This window comes from Ambystoma mexicanum, chromosome 1p (assembly GCF_040938575.1).
Source record: "Ambystoma mexicanum isolate Mex_15411 chromosome 1p, UKY_AmexF1_1, whole genome shotgun sequence".
In the NCBI taxonomy this organism is placed as follows: domain Eukaryota; kingdom Metazoa; phylum Chordata; class Amphibia; order Caudata; family Ambystomatidae; genus Ambystoma; species Ambystoma mexicanum.
This window is the reverse complement of record NC_090921.1, coordinates 588838181-588858683: the sequence shown is the minus strand read 5'-3', so window position 1 is coordinate 588858683 and position 20503 is coordinate 588838181. Positions and strand designations below refer to the sequence as shown.

The following is a 20503-nucleotide window of genomic DNA, read 5'->3' as shown; positions in this document are numbered from 1 at the left end:
TGTCTATAAGTTCTTTTATTCTGAAGGATGTACCACTTATATCACGCCCCTCTCTTTGAAACCGCCCCTCCTCCCCCCGGTGACACTGAACTAGGAATCAGCCTGGTTTGCAAAGTTAAAATATTTATTTATGTATTTCACAATATAACCACACTATTTTTAATGGGCATACAATAATCACTGATGCGGTGATATCACACTTAGCAATCTCTTTAATCACAAGGAGTAATGAGCAAAAACAGTGTATATTCAAATCAAATAGCAGTGTGGTTACTATTTCCCCCTGCACACCCTTCAACTCCCCAATATGCAATGTAGAGAGACAGGAGGAGAGAGAACAGGTTTCAGAAATGCAGAATTCAAGCAAATATATCAATCCCAATTTCCCCCCAGAAAACACAAGAGAGAAACAGAATTGATTGGCAAACTGTCAAAATGATTTAAAGTTGGCTTTGAACAGATGGGGTAAAACACTAAATCTGGTTTAAATCACTGAAATTGTTTAAATTCTAATGGGAGCCGCTTTGTATGGTTGCAGACAAACACTAGCAACAATCTGAGAGTAATAAGCAATGTGAAAACTTAATTTTGAGGTCGGGTGCAATGAAAAGCTATTTTACACGTTATAGATTTTGGCAAAATGAAAATTCACTGCAAACTTTTCCGTGTGTGGAAATCGCCATCGCGGGAGAACTATAGGGATTTGGGTTTCTGGATAGCTTAGGATGTTAGCTACTAGCAGACAATTAAATTTCATTTCTAGTATGAAAATTGAAGAAGTTATGGACAATTTCATGGAGGTCGTTTTTTTCAGATAGAGGCAAATTGTAAAACAAGGATGAGCTTTTAAAAAGACAAACAGGATTTCTTTACACTAGGGATGGACTATGAAGAAGCAATTGCTACACGACAGCACAGCCACTTGATCAGGGCAACTGCCAGCCGAGACGCTTGCCTTCTTCAGATGCAATATATCAGCGCAAACTTAATTTTAACAATATTAGTACAGACGGAATACAGGATGAGTTGGAAATTTCAGGCAATTCAAAACGATTTCTAACAATGCAGGTTTCTAAAGATAAGATAGGATGGATTTAGATAGGGATTACTATGGACAGTATATATGATAGTGGCACAGTCCTATCTATGGATACTCACTAAATAGGTTGAACCGTCGGGGATTCAGGTCAGGGATTCTAGGATTCTGCTGGGCACATCGGACTGGAAAGCAAGGCGCTCTGGTCTACAATCAGCAAGGCGCTCTGGTCACCATACGGTAGGACTGGACTGGATCTGCAATGGCTCTCTGGTCACAGCACGCCATGGCACAAGACTGGGTTTAATCTGCCCTTCTGGCTCTGAAGATAATTATTTAGCAGGCAAGCAGTACAGCACAGCCTGACTGCTTCTTTTGTTTCCCCTTTAAGTTTGTGGGATGGGTTCTGGAAGTTAAGGCCCAGCTGAAAGTGGTTCAGCTATGCAATGAGCCTTTCTGCTTGCAAAGTTTCTGGAGTCTGGAGTCTGGAATATGGATAGTTCTCCTTCAGGGTGCTTCGCCAAGATCGGGATGGTGGGTGGATCTGTGTGTTTTTCTAAGTCCTCAGCTGTCTCTATTTATGCATTTGATAAAGGGGTGTGTATGCTGAATTATCCTAAGCGCTCCCCCTAGGTAGGCTATTGGCTAGAGTCTGCTCTCTCCCTTGATTGGAGGAGAAAACAGGGTGTCACCATGATGATGTGGTTTTATGAGTCATGGAATCCTCCCCTTGGCTTTTGAACACAAAATCTACTTTTAGTGTAATACATATTTACAATTTTACAAACTTTATAACAATAACATATCTCGATCACATATTTTGTGGAGCAAAGGCTCTTCCAAGCCCCGTCGCGGTAGGATCTTGGGTCTGGATTTGACAGAATTTTGCACTTTTTGTCCGGGACACAATATCTAGTTTGTCCAAAAATGTGTACACATGTGCATATTGTATATGGGCATAAGCATGTGAAGTTTCATGCTTTTGACATAATTACATTTGGTGTAAAACTACAATTTCTACAGTTGCGTCCCAGAACATACACCGAGTTTTGGCTCCTCTTAACATGTGCAGCAAAAATTTAGGTTTACATATTTGTTTACAATTGTCCACAGTCAACTATCAGTCTTTTTAGAAATATACTTTCTGTCCATTGAGAATCAACAAAAGTTGTCTGTCCCTGCCTCCTTTTTCTCCTGGCAGGTCTGAAGCAATCCACCCCCTTCCTTCTGGAAGAGGCCATGTTTGACACTTCACAATCTGCATATCCTTTCAGCCAGAGACAGTCCATTGTCCCCTTCCCAGAGCAGCCCCAGTGCTCCTCCCCTGATCTAATTCTCACAAAGGTGTGATTTCCTGGCCTGGGTGGGAAGCAGAAGGGAGATGCCTTTTTTGGGGGGAGCTGGGGATCTGGTTTGGTGGCTTTGAGTTCAGCTTAAATTCAAAGTCATTTTATTACATTTTTCTTGGTTTAAAACAAAAATTGCAAGTTTCAAACAAGCAGCTAGAATTCTTATTCCAGCTTCTAAACCATGGAAATTAAATAGTTACAACCTAGGTTCCTCTTAATAACAGGTCACTTAGTTTCCAGACATTTGATTTCAATTGCACAAGTTTAAACTTCTGATGCAACTACTTACAGCTGTCATACAGGTGGCCGCTGGTACTGCGCCCATATTTTGACCTATTTCACAGACAGGCACCTTTTTGCTGTGGATATTTTGATGACAGATTCCGCTTTTTATGACATGTTATGTTCGTAATAATTTCTTAAATGAAGTGGCTGGTAACACCCAGCAAGGATATTGGATGTTTTATTGTGTTTGGACCGGCATTCTGTAGTTTCAGTAACCAAGAAAAAGGGATTTAAGAACAAGATTCCGGATTTCCTTCAGCAAGCACTGCTTTTCATGCAGGCTCCATTTTTACTGGTTGGGCAGCCCAATGACATGTTTCAGAAGTGCGGTCTCCATTCCACCACTGACAACATGCATGGTAGATTTGGCAGCCATCTTTTTGTGCTTTATAGAGCGCAATTTCCATAGGTATTGGCGCGCATGGAGGTTTTGCAGACATTTTGATCATCCTGGCACCATCAGGACACAGGGATGTCGCAGGGCAGAGCAGAGTGGGTTAATCCATCCCACAGTTAAAAGAACTGATCAACAAACTGTAAAGCTGAGACTGTTGAAGCTGAGATAGAGAAGCAGTCTCGAAGCCAAGGCAGAATCTAGTCGTAGCTGTAAGACAAACAGAAGAGGCAAAGAGGCTCCCCCTTTCTTATGCCATAGGGAGGTTTAGGGCCTTGCCTACCTGTAGAGGTCGAAGAGTATTGTCTTTAAGTTGCCTAATACGTTTTCAAAGAACCAAGTTGCAGCAGAGCTAAAAAAACAGTGATTGTCTGTAATATTGTTAGAGAACATTTATATTGAACGTGGTTGACGCAGTAGTACACTGTGAAGCACAGGAGCCTGCTTTCACAATGCAATTAGCAGAAGGGATTTGTCAAGAGATAATCAACCCCCTTAGCAGAAACATGACAAGGTATTCCAAAGATGCTGCAGAAGTTATAAAAAGATGGACAGCTGTTGAAGCAGAAGTGTCACACTTGTTTTGAACTGTGCAAGTCTATCCAGGAATGTGGGTATCCAGAATTACCATTGGTGCTGTTTTCTTTGTGGAAATTGGAAAGAACTGTTACCAATGGATTTTCGTTTGGGTGAACTTTTGTTTCTTTTGGAACTTTCAAGAATGGGTTTGAGACTACTTTTCTTCGTGTGAGATTGACTTTGAACATTCCTGGGAAAGGAGTCTTCCAAGACACTTACTATTTGGTAATGAATTATTTGTGTTGTTTATAATTTAGTTTGAAGGTTTTGTTGTTTAGTGTGAGGGTCACTTTTGTATATGCTAGGAGATTTTCCTTCAGAACCTAGACTAGGTAGGGAACTCCCTGGTGGAGTAGGCTTACTTAGGTTTTCTTTGCATTTTCTTTCATTAATGTAATCTCAAATACTGCATTACTTCCCCTCACTGGTTGTCAGATCCACCTACCAATCCAAACTGCAACCAACGATAATGCCAGAGCCAAACAAATATCAGAGTCACGGTAATGAAAAGCATGTCTAATACATGACAGCAGCGAGGTCCATATCCTGAAGACGATGGAGACTTTGCAGCAGTGGTGCCTGCTCTCCGCCATTGCCCCACCTCCTCAGAGAGACTCATTGTTTTGGAGAGACAAATCCAGAGGTGAGTAACTCGACCAGTTGTCACTTTGATCAAATGTACTGGCTCTTGGATATCCTCTTGGATATCTTCCCATGGGATCTCGGTATGTACCTCTGGATGGTTGCGTGGTGAGGTCCAGCACAAGTGACCGCTGGAGATGTTATGCCATTAGAGGAAACTGGCTCTGTGTCGTTCCTTCCTGGACCTTGACTGCCTGCCGGAGGAGCCATATCAACCGCATCCTCCGAGACCTTACTGCATAAAAAAGATTCAACCCTGGAAATATTTGACAATGGTGCACATTTGGCTGCATCACTGGCAGTGGGGTCATGGGGGATCATGGGCGATCTAGAGCCAGTCTGCGGCAGTTCAGTGACTGGAGAGGTGATGTAATCAGCGGGTGCGATGACCTTGCAGAAATCTGCCACTTAAATCCAGGTCAGAATGCTGGCGCACTTCACTTCTGAGTTGGCGGTTAACAAAACTTTTGAATGCCCACGCCACCTCGGCTAAAGTGCAGACTTTCTCTGATGGACTTTTACCAGGACCCAGTGTCATGGGCACAGAGAGTGGCAGAGTTCTGTAGCCAGTTCTGGCAGAGCTTCACGAACCTGAGAATGAAGCGAAAAGTTTTAATTAACGTGCAACAATATTTCATCAAGGTGTCATCCTCTGGTGATAGACTTTGCATATGGAGGACTGCTGGGTGTGCAGTTTCCATTCTCGTAGTTCGACCAGTATGAATCCTGTGAGCTGACAACCTATGTTTACGCTAAAGATTGTTTCTCATAGCAAATAAAACCAGGGACTGAGCAGGGGGCTATTTATTTATTTATTTTATTTATTTGGATTTGTAGAGCGCACATCTGCCCGGGGGCATCGTGGTGCTAAGAAGTCTTACTTGTTACAGGCATACATGGTGAATATACAGATATACAGATTAGCATAGACACGTTTTTTCATACATTTGCTGTTATTTCCATAATTACAGTGGTGAGAATACAGGTGAGGCGGGGTTAGTGGAACAGCGCCTCCTTACACACTTTAGACATCCTCAACTTGAGGTATCCATTTCAGCATTCTACATGTGCGCTGGAACGAGTATGACATGTCTTATCCCTAAGGCTTTACATAGCTCCCTGATAAGCTCGTCCATAAAGTGGGTACCTTGGTCGCTATCTATACATAAAGGAAATCCAAACCAAGGTACAAAGTCGCCTAACAAATACTTGGCCACAGTGTCTGTCTGCTTTCCTACAAGGTTAGCCCTCCACCCACCCAGAAAACACATCCACTACGACCAGACAATACAGATATGACATGCACATGGGGAGCTGGATGAAGTCTGTCTGCACGTGTAAAAATGGACCATCTGGTAAAAGCCGTTCCGACAGCTTCGTAGGCACCGCATTCCCAACATTTTCAGTTAAACATATAATACAATTCTCGCAAAGGTACTGAGCCATAATGGCTAACCCAGAAGCCATCCAATCTCGTAACTGTACAATCATGGCATTTTTTCCTGAATGGGCCACAATGTGCGCTTCATGCACTAAGTAGGGGAGAAGTACCTTGGGTGCCACCAGCGGGCATCTGGGGAACTCCACAGGGCATCTCCTCCCAGTCTACACTTACGTCGCATCTACGTCACCTTATCTTCAGGGGCTTGATCTTTGAGTATTGTCAGACTGGCCATGGAAGGTATAGATGACTGTGGAAATACAACACAAACAAGACATTCATTAGGAGGCCCTCTGAAGCCACTGAACGAGCTGCACCATTGGCCAAATCATTTCCATTAGCTATAAATGACTGTGAGTGATCATGCCTTTTACACTTCACGGTAGCTACTGCTGCGGGGAGTAACCATGCCTCTCATAATGCTGACACACATTTTCCATTTAGGATTGGGGTACCTGTGGACGTTAAATATCCCTGCTGCTGCCACAAAACTCTGAAGTTGTGTACCACCCCATGGGCGTACTTGAAATCGGTATAGCTTGTGGCTGATCTACCCGGTGCCAGAGGACATGTGTGGGTGAGAGCCACGAGCTCGGCATCTTCAGCTGGCTAAACCACAGGTAACTGGAATGCTTCTACTACAGCGTGGGGGGTAGATACAGAACACCCTGAAAACAATTCCCGTTTCCAGCACAGGGATGCATGATAAGTCCACAAAAAGAATACGATCAGGATTAAGCAAGGATACATGAGACAAGTCTACCTGGGGAAACGAAAGTGTTTCTGCAACAAACTGACAGTCATGGGGCGACCCTTCCTCTGGTGTAGATAACAGTGAAGCAGTGTTTAGAATTGAACTACTATTTAGGGTGACATTGGCAGCAGAGCTGAGCAATTTCTCATAATGTGTAAGGCAGAAATTTGACACAAGTGACAGTGAAAATACCTCATGAGAAGCAGAAACTGTCATGGGATGGCACTGTGCAAGGGAGTCTGTTTTCTCCACCAATAGTGCATAAGCCGTGTGGGTTTGGGGCCTAACGCTATACTTTCATAAGATACAGGCCGATGCTTGTCACTGTGTAAGTGAGCCAACACACCTTGAGCAAACCCCCTTATATTTGTCACAAAACAAGACGGAGGGTTTGCTATAATCTGGCCGACCTAAAGCAGAAGCCATTGTGAGCGCCTGCTTAATGTGACAAAGGCATTTCTGGCTTCCTGAGTCCATAGCAGGGGTTCTGGGATCAAATCATGTGTGAGGTTTTAGAGGGGCTTAACTATGGACACATAAACCAGGACCCATTGCCTATAGAAACTTACCATCCATAGAAACCCTCTCATCTGCTTCTTGGTTTGGGCCTAGGGACCATTGGGATCGCTGAATTTTGATCCTGGGAGAAGTGCTTTCCCCTGCAGAAATCTCATGGCCCCGATACCACACCCGGGGCAGATATAACTGTAATTTCTCTATAGAAGCCTTGTGACCTTTTTCAATAAGTGCTGTCAACAGAACCATTGTGTCTTCATCGCATGGTTCCAGGGAGGGGAGAGCTAGGAGCCAATCTACATATTGCTTCAGCGTTGACCCTCCTGAAAACTGTACAGAATCAAGGTCTTTCTTCAAAATTTGGGAGACCAACGTTAGGGCTTTCCATGTACTCGTTTGGAAGCCTCTTGAACGTGTATGAGTTGATTTATGGGTGAATGAGAAAAGATACTGACTGTCAGGGTGTATAGGTATAGGGAAAAATGCTGAACACAAATTCACAACAGTAAAATATTTGGCTGTATACTGAGTACATGACAAGAATATATATGGGTTGGGGACAACTGGAAAAGCCGGCATCACTGCAGCATTAACTGCATGCAGATCCTGAATAAAACTATAAACCTCTGTACCTGGTTCCTTAGTAGGCAAAATAGGAGTATTAAAGGGGCTGCAAGTTGGGACAATAATACCTTGCTGTAGAAGGAATTCTATCACACGATGAATACCCTCTTCAGGCGTTTGGGAAACGGGATACTGCACTACTCAGGGCAAGGGCTGGGCAGGGTTCAGGGTAATTTTAACTGGCTCAGAATTGATGATATATGCAGTATGATTTGTATGGGTTGGCCATAATTTGATTGGGACCCGGTCTAACAACCCCTGATGTGGATAGGAGTTGGCAGGCCAGTCCTCAGAGTCCAAATGAGTAATCTCCCGTAATACTGCCAGCACCTTGTGCTCCTTGTGAGCTGGAATGTCAAGATACACACCAACTGGAGAACAGTAAATGGAACTGCTCAGTTTACATAACAAGTATAATCCAAACCAATTCACTGGGGATCAATGGGTCCACAAATAAGCATGTTGATTGGTAAAGGGTACTATTGTAACTTTAAGCGGAGTGGATACAGGATGAGGTAATGTAGTCCCTTCTATGCCTACCACGTTAACAACCTCAGTAGAATGCATCATTTGTGAAAATTCAGAGCTTTTAAAGTGGAGCGAGATGCTCCTGTGTCAACCTGACATTTTCTGACCTGCAACAATACAGTCAACATACGGGGCAGTATGATCAATCCAAATAAGCAGTACAACAAGTTCAGGGACCCCTTGGCAATTCTCATCATCGGTCGATAGCAGGGCGCTGGAGGCGGGATGCTGAGGCCGATATGGACACTCGGCTTTCCAGTGATATGATATATATTATTTATAGCGCGCCCAAACTCTTTACAATAGAACCCTTTACAGTAGTTGCATTGGCCACTACTTGCGTTGGTTTACTACCTTTCTCGTGTCGCCACCCTAGACCACCCATTGCGGGGCAGCACCCTCCCCTTTCATGGGGAGGTTGCAAACTCTGTATTTGCAATGCCATTAACTTGACTTTAGTAGTTTCGGTTTGTGCCTCAACCTTTTCATGAAAGTGCTGTGCGGCCAACACAACTTCCACTAATCCTTTTCCTTATGTGGTGGATCAGAAGGAGGACATTAATTCTTTGTGACCCTTTCAGTGTTGGTTTTGTTAAAGAACAAACAAAATGCCTAACTGTCCCTATTTCCAAGGGATGTTTCCTTCCAAACTAAGATGTGTGTCAGTCATCAGTGAATGTCCACAAGAAAAGTGTCCACTGTCCAAACTAAACCTAACTGGCCCTACCACTATTCTAACAAGTAAGGGTAGGAGAAAGACTTCTCTACTGGAGCTTCTTTCTTGTAAGTTTCTTCTTCTTTTGTTTCTCTAGTACAATATTTTTAAGTATTCCCTTGTGACTCCTTTTATCGGTTCATATTGTTCTTTCAGGGCTGTATTACAATCCTTCCTTTTGTTAGAAATTGGATTCTTGGGTCTTGAATATTTACTCAGTACTTATATGGGGGGTTTCCCCTTTTCCCAGGGTATTGATACCCAATCTCTGAGTTTCTCTCTTTATATCTCCTTGCTTGAGTAAAATAGTCTGTCGTTTCAGTTTATCCAGACTTTGATAAATATTCATGGTTGCCTTTTTTACAAGGCATGTTTCTCTCAGTTCTGCTGAGTTTTATAGTCTCTATTGCATTTATAAATCTCTCACTAAACACTGGTTCTCTCGTCAGGTGTTTGCATTTTGAATATAGTATTTTTTCCAATAGTTCTAGTATTCTGGTTTTTATTATCATTCTAATTCGTTACTCTGCCTGTTATACTACTGGGATGAGTATGAACGGTCCCCTAATGATTACTCATTTCTCTTGTCATCATTCTTTTTCTTATTCTCCTGTTTTTATTATTGGGGAAAGTGTGGATGGTCCCGTAATGATCCCTCAAATCTCTTTTGTCATTATCCTTCTGTTTTCTTATTCTCTCTTATATATTACTGGGACGAGTATGAATGGTCCTGTAACAATTACTCAAATCTCTCTTATTCTTCTGTTTTTTTATTCTCTTGTTTATATCACTGAGACGAGTATGAATAGTCCCATAATGATTACTCTCAATCCTCCAAGGTCTCCCAATTTTCTTGTTGCCTGTATTTGCCTGGGATAACATCACTGGGGCCTTTTTCCGCTCTGGGTATGCTGGTTTCTTCATTCTCTTGTGGTCTCGCTTCACTTCAGCATCTCAATATCTATATTCTTTCCCAATATGGCTTTTCAGATCCTCGGATAAACATCTGGTAGGCGGTGGGCTTCACCTAATGGTTTCGACACTGTTTGAAGGGCCCTTAGTCCACTATCTGGTTTCCGTGATCACGACACCACAACTGCCTTCTCTCCCCTTGCTTCTCGCTGGACGCTCCGTGCCCTGGTTCCTCTTTTCAAACTCCCAGGTTATGCCGGCTGTAGAGTCTTCACCTATCTCAGGTGTTGCATCTGCCTGGCGCTTCCCTGGCTGACATACGTGGATCTTTGTCTCAGATGACTGATGCACCTGCTTCCACTTCAACTTCTTCATCCCGTTTAAATTAGAATTTTTATTTAAAGAGGCACATATTTATTTTCTATAAATAATGAATGGTAACATCTTTTTCCCAATTCTTACATTGTATGCCCTTTATGTTTTCCAATATTCCTAAGTAGGCCATAACGAATTTGGGAGTTCCTAAGAGGAACAATAGTCCTTGTCCCGAGAAGGGGACTCGGTCCTGGTGAGCTACCGCTTACCTCAAGGGTGTTGTGGAGCGGGCTCATATCCCTAGCCTCGGGGGGGCTTTCTCTTTGGGCAGAAGGGACAAATTCCCTTGGTTCGTCACACTTCCCATCTTATCAACACTGCCTTAATTTCATAAGACACTTTCTGTTGCATTCCCATCACAAACTGGGTCACCACTACTTTCAGTGCTAACAGCGCCTCATCCACAATCCCAGAATACTGTTCAAAACATCTCTTTAAACGTTCAAGATAGTCCGCTGTTTTTCTCCCTTCGATTACTTGCATGCATTGATCTTTGACCAGTCTGTCTTTCGAGGATAAATTTGAGTAATAGCTTGCACCAGCTTCTCAGTAAATGCTTTCAACTCCCTAGCGGAAACCAGTTCTTCCACTGTCCAATTTGTGTGTACTTTAAGCAAAGTTAATGTATCTGTGGGCAGTACTGCTCGTAACAACTGATTCAGATGAGCACAAGTGGGTGATAACAGTCAATAACAACCTTCAATTCCTCCTGGAACTTAACATGGTTTCTTGTATCTTTGGAAACCTTTGAACAATGTTAAACAAATCAGTAGCACTCCATGGGGCATGTATCATCACTAGGGTATCTCCCCCTCCTGGGAGCTGTCTGAGCGGGAATGTACCCACACAGGTATTAAGTGTTGTGATTGGAAACCCTTCAAAATTGCCTGAGGATGGGACGAATAGTCTAGAAATCTGGGCTAGTATTTCAGGAGTAAAGGGACCTTCCATAGGATGCATTAGGGTAGACTAATTATATGTTGGCGATTCAGAAAAGTCCAGACTAGCCAATCGCCTGTCATTTATTTCATTAAGAGTAGCTGTATTAAATGTGTCCAAAATATCTTCAGGACTTTGCTTTATCAGGGGATTCCCTTGGAGTGCAGGATATAATCGTTTTCAAAGCTTTTACTTGCTCCTGGAGCTTCTCTTGATTGTTTTTCAATGCCTGAGTCGTAGATTCAGTCTGTCTTTTATAAGTTCTGTTATACCAGTCGAGATAACTGTCTCATTGGCGTTGGTGTATACGTGCACCTGTCTTCTCTAGCATCTTACACACATTTTTTATCCTGTCTAAATCAAATGTGCCTTCCTGGGGAAAGTGTCTAGGTGACTCACTCTGTGTATGTTCGTGGCATTGATCCAGATACTTCCATGCTTTTGGCGAGTAGGGAGTAAACACGAAGTGTGCTGGACCTCCCTTAGGGGGAAGTGGCACTTGTCTAGGCTGCCCTGAACCCATTCTCTCTGGGTAAGACAAGATATGGTTTATTAAGGATCCAGCTCCATTCCTAACTCCGTCTGCATAGGGACGCTATCGACTCCCATGGCTGGCAACGTGAGCACGGCTCATCAGTTTAACCACTCTGTCTCGTCTATGCAGAGGCTCCGGTATCACACTCAACCTCCGTTCCTCCCCAGTACAAAAACGTCAGAAACACCCACAGGTGTTGTCAGATTTGGATGACTTCTGATGCACAGCGTATATCCCCCCCCTTAAGCTCCCCACAATGCAGAGTGGTAGGCAGCTTTTCGGAGACACACATGGGTAAGAGTCAGAGACAAAGCATAATCCGTAGAGAAACATCCTATTACAGCTCCTATACTAGATAGAGAAGAATGTGAAATAAAAAGCAGGATAGCAGCTAAATTGCACATTTAGGGTTTCCAGTAACGAGGTATGGGTTAAGCCAAGGCAATCATGGGGTTCTCATCCAAAATATTTTCTTTGCACTCATCCAAAAAACATTCGCCCTAATCCCTGATCACTCCTACACTACTTTGACCAGAACTGCAGTCTTATATTCACTTACGTCAGTAGGGACCATGGATTAAACTGCAGTGGCCAACCAATTTCATTATTTCCTTATTCAGATAAATAGTCCTACATGTAGGGTACTTTCCCTCCTGTATCCTCGGGTAATCACACCTCATTTCAGATTTTCCAAATTAGTTTTTCTAGATTCCAGAGACCAACATCAACCCCCTGTTTCAGACTCTACTATACAAGACATGAACGTACATTGACACCATTACCTGTGTTCACCAACCCACAATTTTTCGGTCGGCTCTTTTTTCCGTGCTTGCTTTAGCCACACTCCTTGGACCCCCGGGCACTCTGGCCTGTTCACCCCTGATGATGTTTTCTCTCTTTGACCTACGGGGATCACTGGGAAGTGCACCTGCCGGCCTCTGCACTTAACCGCAGAGCAGCGAGAATCTGATGTCTAACGGCACCAGTATTGTTAAAGAAAAAGGTTCACTCCCAACTCAGTGGATTGGTGAACACTTTATTAGTAGAAATCAGTGACGGCACTAACCCAACACCAATATGAGACACCTCATTTTGAGTGTTCCCCTTCTCTCTGTGTTTGTGCCTTTGTAGCCAACAGGACACATGATTTCCAATGCAAGGGGTGGTCCCAATAGGTCAAGGTTGCATACTAAATTCATCCTGCTAAAAAAGAACAAAGCCTCATTATATCAACCTTGGACAGCAGTTGTGCTCTTTCATGTAAGCCAGTGTTATCAGTGGGTTCACTGTTTCAGAACTTAGTCAAGATGCCCACACTTGTTAAAGATTTCCATACACTTTGAGGCAAGAGAGAGTGTTAGCGATATGACGGCTTCCGCGCTCCAGTGCTGCTTTTCTTAAGAAAGTGAGAGCCTAGCTCCTGTTTGCGTATGCCAACAGGGACACGCATCAGAAGCAAGAGATGAGAAAGCGAGCATTCCAACAAGTTAGGCAAGAGGTTTTCATGCCAAAAATATTCCTTCCAAAGATATGCGCAGTACATCCTGCAGTCTCTGCCTCACATTAGCAAGAAACACTGTTTATACATGGTAGGTTGCAGGGCCTAGTCACTAAAATACTGCAGTGCCAGGCAACGGGAGTACATCACATTTTCATTTCCCAATTTTCCCTTCACAGATGCAGTGTCTTTTTTTCAGTATTAGTTTTAAATGTAATTTGGTTATATGATTTGTTTGTGTAGGGTGCGAGAGAGTGCTGTGGGTGGTTGTGGGAATTCCCCACCATGAGCCAATGTAGTGCAACATTTTGCGTCATGACATTTGTCTGCGAGGAAGTGAGTGGTTATTATGTGTGAACATTTTTGTTTCTTGTTTGTTTAATGAGAATGGCATGTTATTTTACCAATGGAGGTGCAGGCTTGTTTATTTGCTTCCATGTGTGTGCATTTTGGAAGGTTGCTCCACAAGTTGTTCCTTGATGTTTGCCAGAGATAGAATCTTTGAGCCAGCTTCCTGCCATAAATATCTAACAGAAAAGAGAGAAACAGTTGTAATGTGTTTTGTTAGAGTGTTTGACGTAAGAGTACATGAATATATATAGTCATGCTAATTAATTAGGCAGATGAGGTTGTGGTACAATTAGCTTACCCAAAGAGTGTGGTCTTGAATTGGGTGTGTCAATGGCTCTCGAATGTGTGCGGTTACCCTGGAGCCTCTCTCTGAATGGGCAGTTGCTATGAATATGTCCCAGGGGAACTAATACACATTCCTCCCCATGAACTAGCCAGAGGATACACATCAGGACACACTGGCCGGCTAATGGGGCAAAAGGGAGGAAGGAACCTGAGTAACACCAGGAAGCTGCTAGCTTAAAAGGAATGCAGACTGGTTAGAATTTGGAACACAAAAATGGGCTCTGTTACATACACCAAAAACAGCAAAAGACTTACCTGTGGAGTGGACAAGCACGGCATGACGCAGGACAGCAAACAAACAGCAGGGAACCAGCATTAAAAGGGGGTGGAGGGTAGGGTTCTCCCAAGCAGAATGAGGGAGCAACTAGGTGGAGGGCGATTCCCGGGTGGCACGAGGGCGCAAATTTGAAAGGGGAGAAGTGAGCAAGGGACAAGAGCCAGAAGAAGTATCCGTGAGGCAATCCAAGTAAGTCCAATATCTAGAGAGCCAGGGGTTAATCCAGAAGGGAAGTCCGGGTCCAACACCAAAATCCAGTAATCACAGTTCAAGGGTTTTTTTTGAACTACACATGCAGGGTGGAAAACACCTAAAATAAACCTAAATCTAAGATGGGAACAAGCATTGACCATCAAATTAAAAATAAGGCAGTCCTAGTGGCGTTGTGTCAAAATGAAAGACCCTATACTAAGAAAAAACCTATTGCCAATTCCTTGCAACTAATTACAGAAAGAGTGTGGAATAGGGTATCAAAACTAAGGAGAAATGTTTTCACAAATAACAAGTCAGGATGTGATTGCCTCGAGGTCTCCCTTCCCCCCTGTTTTTAATATGAGACAAGGTGTGACTTTGGAGCACAGCACACCCTCGAGCCTTCCCTGCACGAGCTAACAGTTCCGTATCAGGTTCTTTGATGGTTAAGTCTCTTCATAATGAAAAGTCTCTTGCCTTCGAGGCCTGATACTCTCAACAAACATAAAGTTCTGTTCTACAAACACTTTGAGTGATGGCTTTAGCCTTGGTTCCCCTTCTTCTGGGCACTGACCACTCGGACGTATTGCACAAATTAACAAGACAGTTCCTTTTTCAGTGAACTTTAGGTGGTAACTTTCCCCCCCCTGCATCTCCCTCAGCCGGGCTTGGACCTCAGAAGACAAGGGGAACACTTCCTTTTCCCTAGTCTTGCAATATTCCCGCTTTCATAAATCCAAATGTCTTTTTAACCAGGGTTTTTGGCCTTTGCCCCTGATTTTCGGCTTCCCTCAGCCCAGTTCACTCTTGCCTACTTTTGGTTGTCGGCTTCCCTTTGCCGTGTTCACTCTCGTTGACTTTTACCAACATTTCCTTATGGGACTTTAGGACTTTGTCCTTTTTCATTAGGATCCCTCGCCCGGAGTTCACTCTTGCTAATTTCCACGATACACAGTTCATGTGCGACTTTCCACGAAACACAGTTCATGTGCTAATTTTCAACATTGGGGATTCACTTCCCTTAGCTTTCACAGTTGTCTGCCAGTCAAAGACTTTCGACGGTACAGAGGATTTTTCAAGACACCTATATGACCACTTTGACCGTTCTTTGCTTCTTCCCAAGGCCTTCTGGTTACGGTAGTCTTTTTACCATTGGGTAATCGCCCAGTTAACTGTTTGAACACCCACGTGGTGCCATACTCCTCTGATTCTGGTTTTCCCTCTTTCTCAATAGTATCCTTTGGCTTTTCAAAGTTCAATGTATCCATTGCTACTTTTCCTTCAACACAGTTTGGTTTCTTATCGACACTCCCCTCGACTCACTGGCTGTGATGAACCGCTTGGCTTTGGAGTCAAGGTTGGTACCACTAAGATGAGCGTCTCTCCCCAGCTTGGCTATCCCCATCTTGACTATCAGCGGAGGACGGTCTCATGTACCATAGACATCTGCTGCAACACACACTGGCCTTTGTTCGCAGTCCTATATTTCCATCTGAGGAAGTTTTACGGGCCTGGACCAGAAAGAGCAAGGTCCCTTCTATACTTGTCACTTTATTGGTATTCTTCATCTTTCGCCTCCTCTTGAACTGCCGTGCTGAGTTAGCCTTCACGTTGTGAGGTCTGCCATGCTCGTATTGTGCTCTTGTGCTCCACCTTTTATCCCTGGGGGGAAGGAGAAGGGCCGTCAGGTGTACTTGATTCGGGTCAATTGCCTGGCTCTGCCTGACCCTTATATTGGGACATGTCAGGTAAATGGCTTTGGTGTTAGTTTGTTGTCTTCCATGCTGTGCAAAAGTGTTTGCATCGGAAAAGGGGGGCAGTGTTTTTGGAATATCCTACGTGGTACGATGGGGAGAAGGTGTTGAAGAAAGGGGGATACTGCGTCTCACCCGTCGTTGTCCCACTCCTACTCCCTAAGGTCCCCTCATTCAGGTGATCTTCCCTCACTAGTCCACCCCCAGGAACTGGATCCAATAGCGATGGCCGTGTCCTGGCGACCTGGATGACAGATCCAGCCAGGGAGACAACTTCAGGTTTCTCGCAGAAGTATCAGTTTGAGTGCCAAAGAAATCCAAATTCAGGTCAAAACAATGGGTCCAGAAACCCAGCAATCTAAACAGCAAAAGGACAGTAGCAAGGAACATGGCCAAACACTGTGGAGCAGTTGAGAAGCACTGTTCCTGGGCCGTTTTTCAAGTGCTGAAGGAAATCAGATGGCTGCACCTAGGCGTTGCATATCCAATCAATGGTTATGTTGCTGACATTTCAGGAAGAAGCCGGCGCTTCCGTGGGATGCTGCCCAGCCTCCAGGCAAGAAGCCCAAGGGGGCGTGACTGCGGAAGCAGCTCCATGGAGTCAGCAACCGGCTGTGGAGAGGCGGAATATAGCAGTGCTGATTGCCGGTATGCTGAAATGAGCCTGCAATGAGGAGCAGTGGCGCTGGTCAAAGGTAAGTGCAAGGGGGTGCGAAGAGTGCATGACAGCAGTTGGCTACTGACTTGTATGCACAGATGTGCTGTGAGCCGCACATCCTTTTTTTGTACAGTGGTGTGGATAATACATTACATTCTACCAAGGAGACCTTTCAATATACAGTCAGGATATGTGCATATCAGTGACTTTGTTGGAGTACGGGATGCAGCTACTTTCATTTTGAGGTTTTGGTTGTCAGTTGATAGTCTGTATAAGTTATAGTGATTTTTTTACTTTTTTAGTTTGTTAACATGTCCCATTAATTGTGGATTTTTCGGGACTCGGATTCACTTACAGTGCTTTCCTCTAAAGTTGACAATCTTGATAGCAACATGTCCTCTGATCTATGTCCAACTGTCCCTCTGTCATTAATTATCGGATGGCTTTGCGCACTCAAGCTTGTATCCGCCTTTAAGACCGAAGCTTTGCTCAGAACCCACTTCTGGGCATACTCCTCCCATTCGAAGTCACCTCAACAACACTGTAAAAGATTCCAGTCAGGCGTCACACACTGGACCAGGACACTTGGTCTTCGCCTGGGATGTGGTGCTCAATAGCAATGCTTTTTCTTTAATTTCAACTAATTCAAATTGAGCCGTTACCCGACCCATCTCACACCCCCTTTTACAATGGACAATGAACCAGGCCGGTTGCTGAAATACAATATTTATTTATTTTTAGAATTCACAAAAATCACACACATTTTAATATTGGGCAGCAATCACCAATGGGGTGATAATTACAATTAAACGACTGAACTACACTTGGTTAACCTTCTACATGAACATATTCCAAAGCACAATTGAATAGGAACACTTTTTCAATTAGGATAGATAGCACCCAAGTTAAGGTTTCCCCCTGCAATGTACCCTCAACCCACAAATAATCAAATTCTGAGTGGATAGAAAGAAGCAGCAGGTAGTCAGGGGTAAAACAGAATCAACATCCGACCTTCCCTCACAAAATAAGAGGCAAAGGCCTAAAATGACACTAGGATTTTGACAATTAATTATATTTATGTTTAAATAATTATATACATTTGTTTCATCACAGAATCAGGGATGTTATATCACTAGCAACCATCGGGCATGATATCACAAAGGCATATAGTTCACAAAGCAGGTTGAAATTGAAAACCCGGTGCAGCCGAATTCACACATGGAAAAGTTGCATTTACACTTTTTCAGCTTTAAATGTCAAATGTTTTTTTCAAAAAAATGGGTGAAAAACACTGAATTGGAATGAGGTTTTAGGGCAGGATAAGAGATGCACAGCACAGGGACAATATGGAAATGAAAGGAGGGCTATAGGTGAAGAATTAAGAGAGATTAGGAAGGTAGAATGAGATTTGTTTTTAGGAACATAGAGCAGTTAAAAAGAGAAAATTGCTTTTAAAATGAAAGGCACATTTTACTTAAACTAAATTATCTAGACTATATTGTTAAAGAAAGCCAATGTTCGTTCAAAGCTTGATTTGCGACGTCAACCTTTTCCCGCCGTGTTCAGATCTATGTGGGAATTGATTTTAAATTATTCCAAATATGACTAAGGAGTTACTCGAGAAGATGGATGAAAGAATGGCGCTAACAACAGAAAAGCAAGAACAAGGTGCACAGAAAATTAGAATAGTCTATACAAGTTATCAGGGTATGGATAGGGTTGCTTAGAGAATGGAACAAAGACAAAAGTCAAGATGGGGTAGACTATGTGTTATCGGATGTAGGATACTCACAATCCGCTCTTAAATTTGGGATTAGGAACAGTCAACCGGTTTCTGGACTCCAGGGATTGGGTCACCAGGTAGCAGCGGACTCTCCTAGCAGAACAACAGCTGGGCCTGTCTGGTCACTGGATAACAAGTGCCGCTGGATGGCAAGGTTGCAGCAGGCATGCAGTTAATTGGCAAACACCAGTCTGGTTTCAGAATGCTTCCCAAAGAATACCATTGGTTAGTGGGATTTTAGTGGGATCTCTGGATTGAGGCCTTGCTGGGATGGTCAGCAATTCCTTGGCCTTGCTGGGATAGGATCAGCTATGCTTTGGCCCTGCAGTGGAATCTGGAATCTGGCAAGATGAATGTAGAAGATCAGGAACGCAGGCGCAGGAAATTCAGGAAAGAGTCTTCAGCCACCCTTTTTATAGAGCATGGTGACATCATACAATTATAATTTTACCTTGGCATCATGTACACTTTCCATGGATTACCCAATTCTCTGCCATTTCTGTTCCCAAGGTGGCAATGAAGGCTACAGCGTCTTAAATTACAATCCACAAAATTACATTAAAACTGTTCACATTCCTCAAATTTCTGTTGCAAAAATAACCGTCTTCAAACTTTCTTAATAAAATAGTCTTTTGAAACAAATGGCATCCTTTGTCCTTCCCAGGGACAATTTTTTCTTCTCTACAGCTACCACTAACTGTCAACTCCCCAGTGTGGGGAGGGGATTTCCTAGTTTGATTGAAGGTTTTATGGCCACTTCCACTTCACAGATTGGTGTTCCAAAAGTTCCATTGTAAGAGGACTCAGCCCAGACCCAAGTCTGCCAAGGTAGCAATTAGCACTTGTGTGTTCTAGCATCTACTGTGAGGGGCCTTCTGTTACTAGTAACCCCCCAGCAAAAACCTGTTTGGGGCTGATTTCCCCCCATGTAGCCAATGCAATTTAATTCCCTATTTTATTTATTTTTGTTATAAATCAGAATAAAACCTGTTGAATGAGATCTCTCATATGTTTCACAGCACAAACACCTTCACCTTGCTAGATAATGACAGGGCCTTATCCAACATACACTTTTAAACAAGTATTTGTCTTAGTTTCCAAAAGTACATTTAAACATGTGGTAACTGCTGGCATTTTTCTTTGCAACTCCGGTTTTTTTCTTCCCTTTGAACTCCCACATTGTTTTGCAGCCATAGTTAGTTTCTTGGAGGCAGCAATTTGTTTAAACACTAAGATGCACTGAAATTGACCTAGGCCCAGAAAGCCAGGGCCTCTTTGACGCATTGATCTTTGATATGTTGTAGCCCAAAAGTAAAGCGTTTCCTGTCTAGCTGAAGTAAAGCTTCTTTTGATTCCTTCAGAACTGAACAACAGCCTGTCATTCAGGGATACTGCTCTTGTCTGCTGCAGCACAATGTGAATGTGGATAAGCAGGGCAGGGTCTCATTAATAACAGTAATGTGATGAGAAATCAGAGGAAAAGAGCGTCAGAGCGGCATCATTTTAAATGTAAATATTTCCCTTTTTCAATGGGAAACTGGGTTTGCAGCAAAGCAGCGCTGCTTTTTCACTCCTTTTGTACATGTAGGAAACACACCAGCAGACTTCCTCAGTGTTCCCCCCTTGTTCCATCCTGCCCAATAGGTGCTTGGCAAGATGGTGCAGTCCCAGTCTTTTTGTAGCTGCAAAACGCAGTTTTGGTGTGAGTCAGTGATGCTCAAAGGAGCCAGCGCAGCCATTTTGCTGTTTCTACTGAAGTGCAGCTTGGTTATGGATGGAAGTACTGCTGAGTGGGTAAATATATCCCACAACACATCAACGGTGATGGCTGGAAGATTTTAAATGACTCATAACCTCTAGCCATCATCTTTGTGTTTTGCTAAATTCACAATAACTCACAAGGGTATGCCCAGACGTGGGTCCAAAGCTTGCTATGCCTAGAGACCCAAGCTATACCTCATTAACAATGACCCAGGAGCCTAAAACATGCCTGCTGTTGCTTGTGGTCTCTTGAAGAAAGC

The 20503-nt window shown here is 43.4% G+C and overlaps 1 long non-coding RNA gene across 1 annotated transcript; it reads right to left on the bottom strand.

The window, feature by feature from the left end:
• Positions 1–192: 192 nt before the first annotated feature.
• On the bottom strand, positions 193–5971 carry LOC138576206 (uncharacterized). The gene is made up of 2 exons (XR_011303960.1): positions 5837–5971; positions 193–4876 (listed from the first exon to the last, which is right to left on the bottom strand). It is a non-coding gene; the product is annotated as an uncharacterized lncRNA (long non-coding RNA).
• Positions 5972–20503: the final 14532 nt, after the last annotated feature.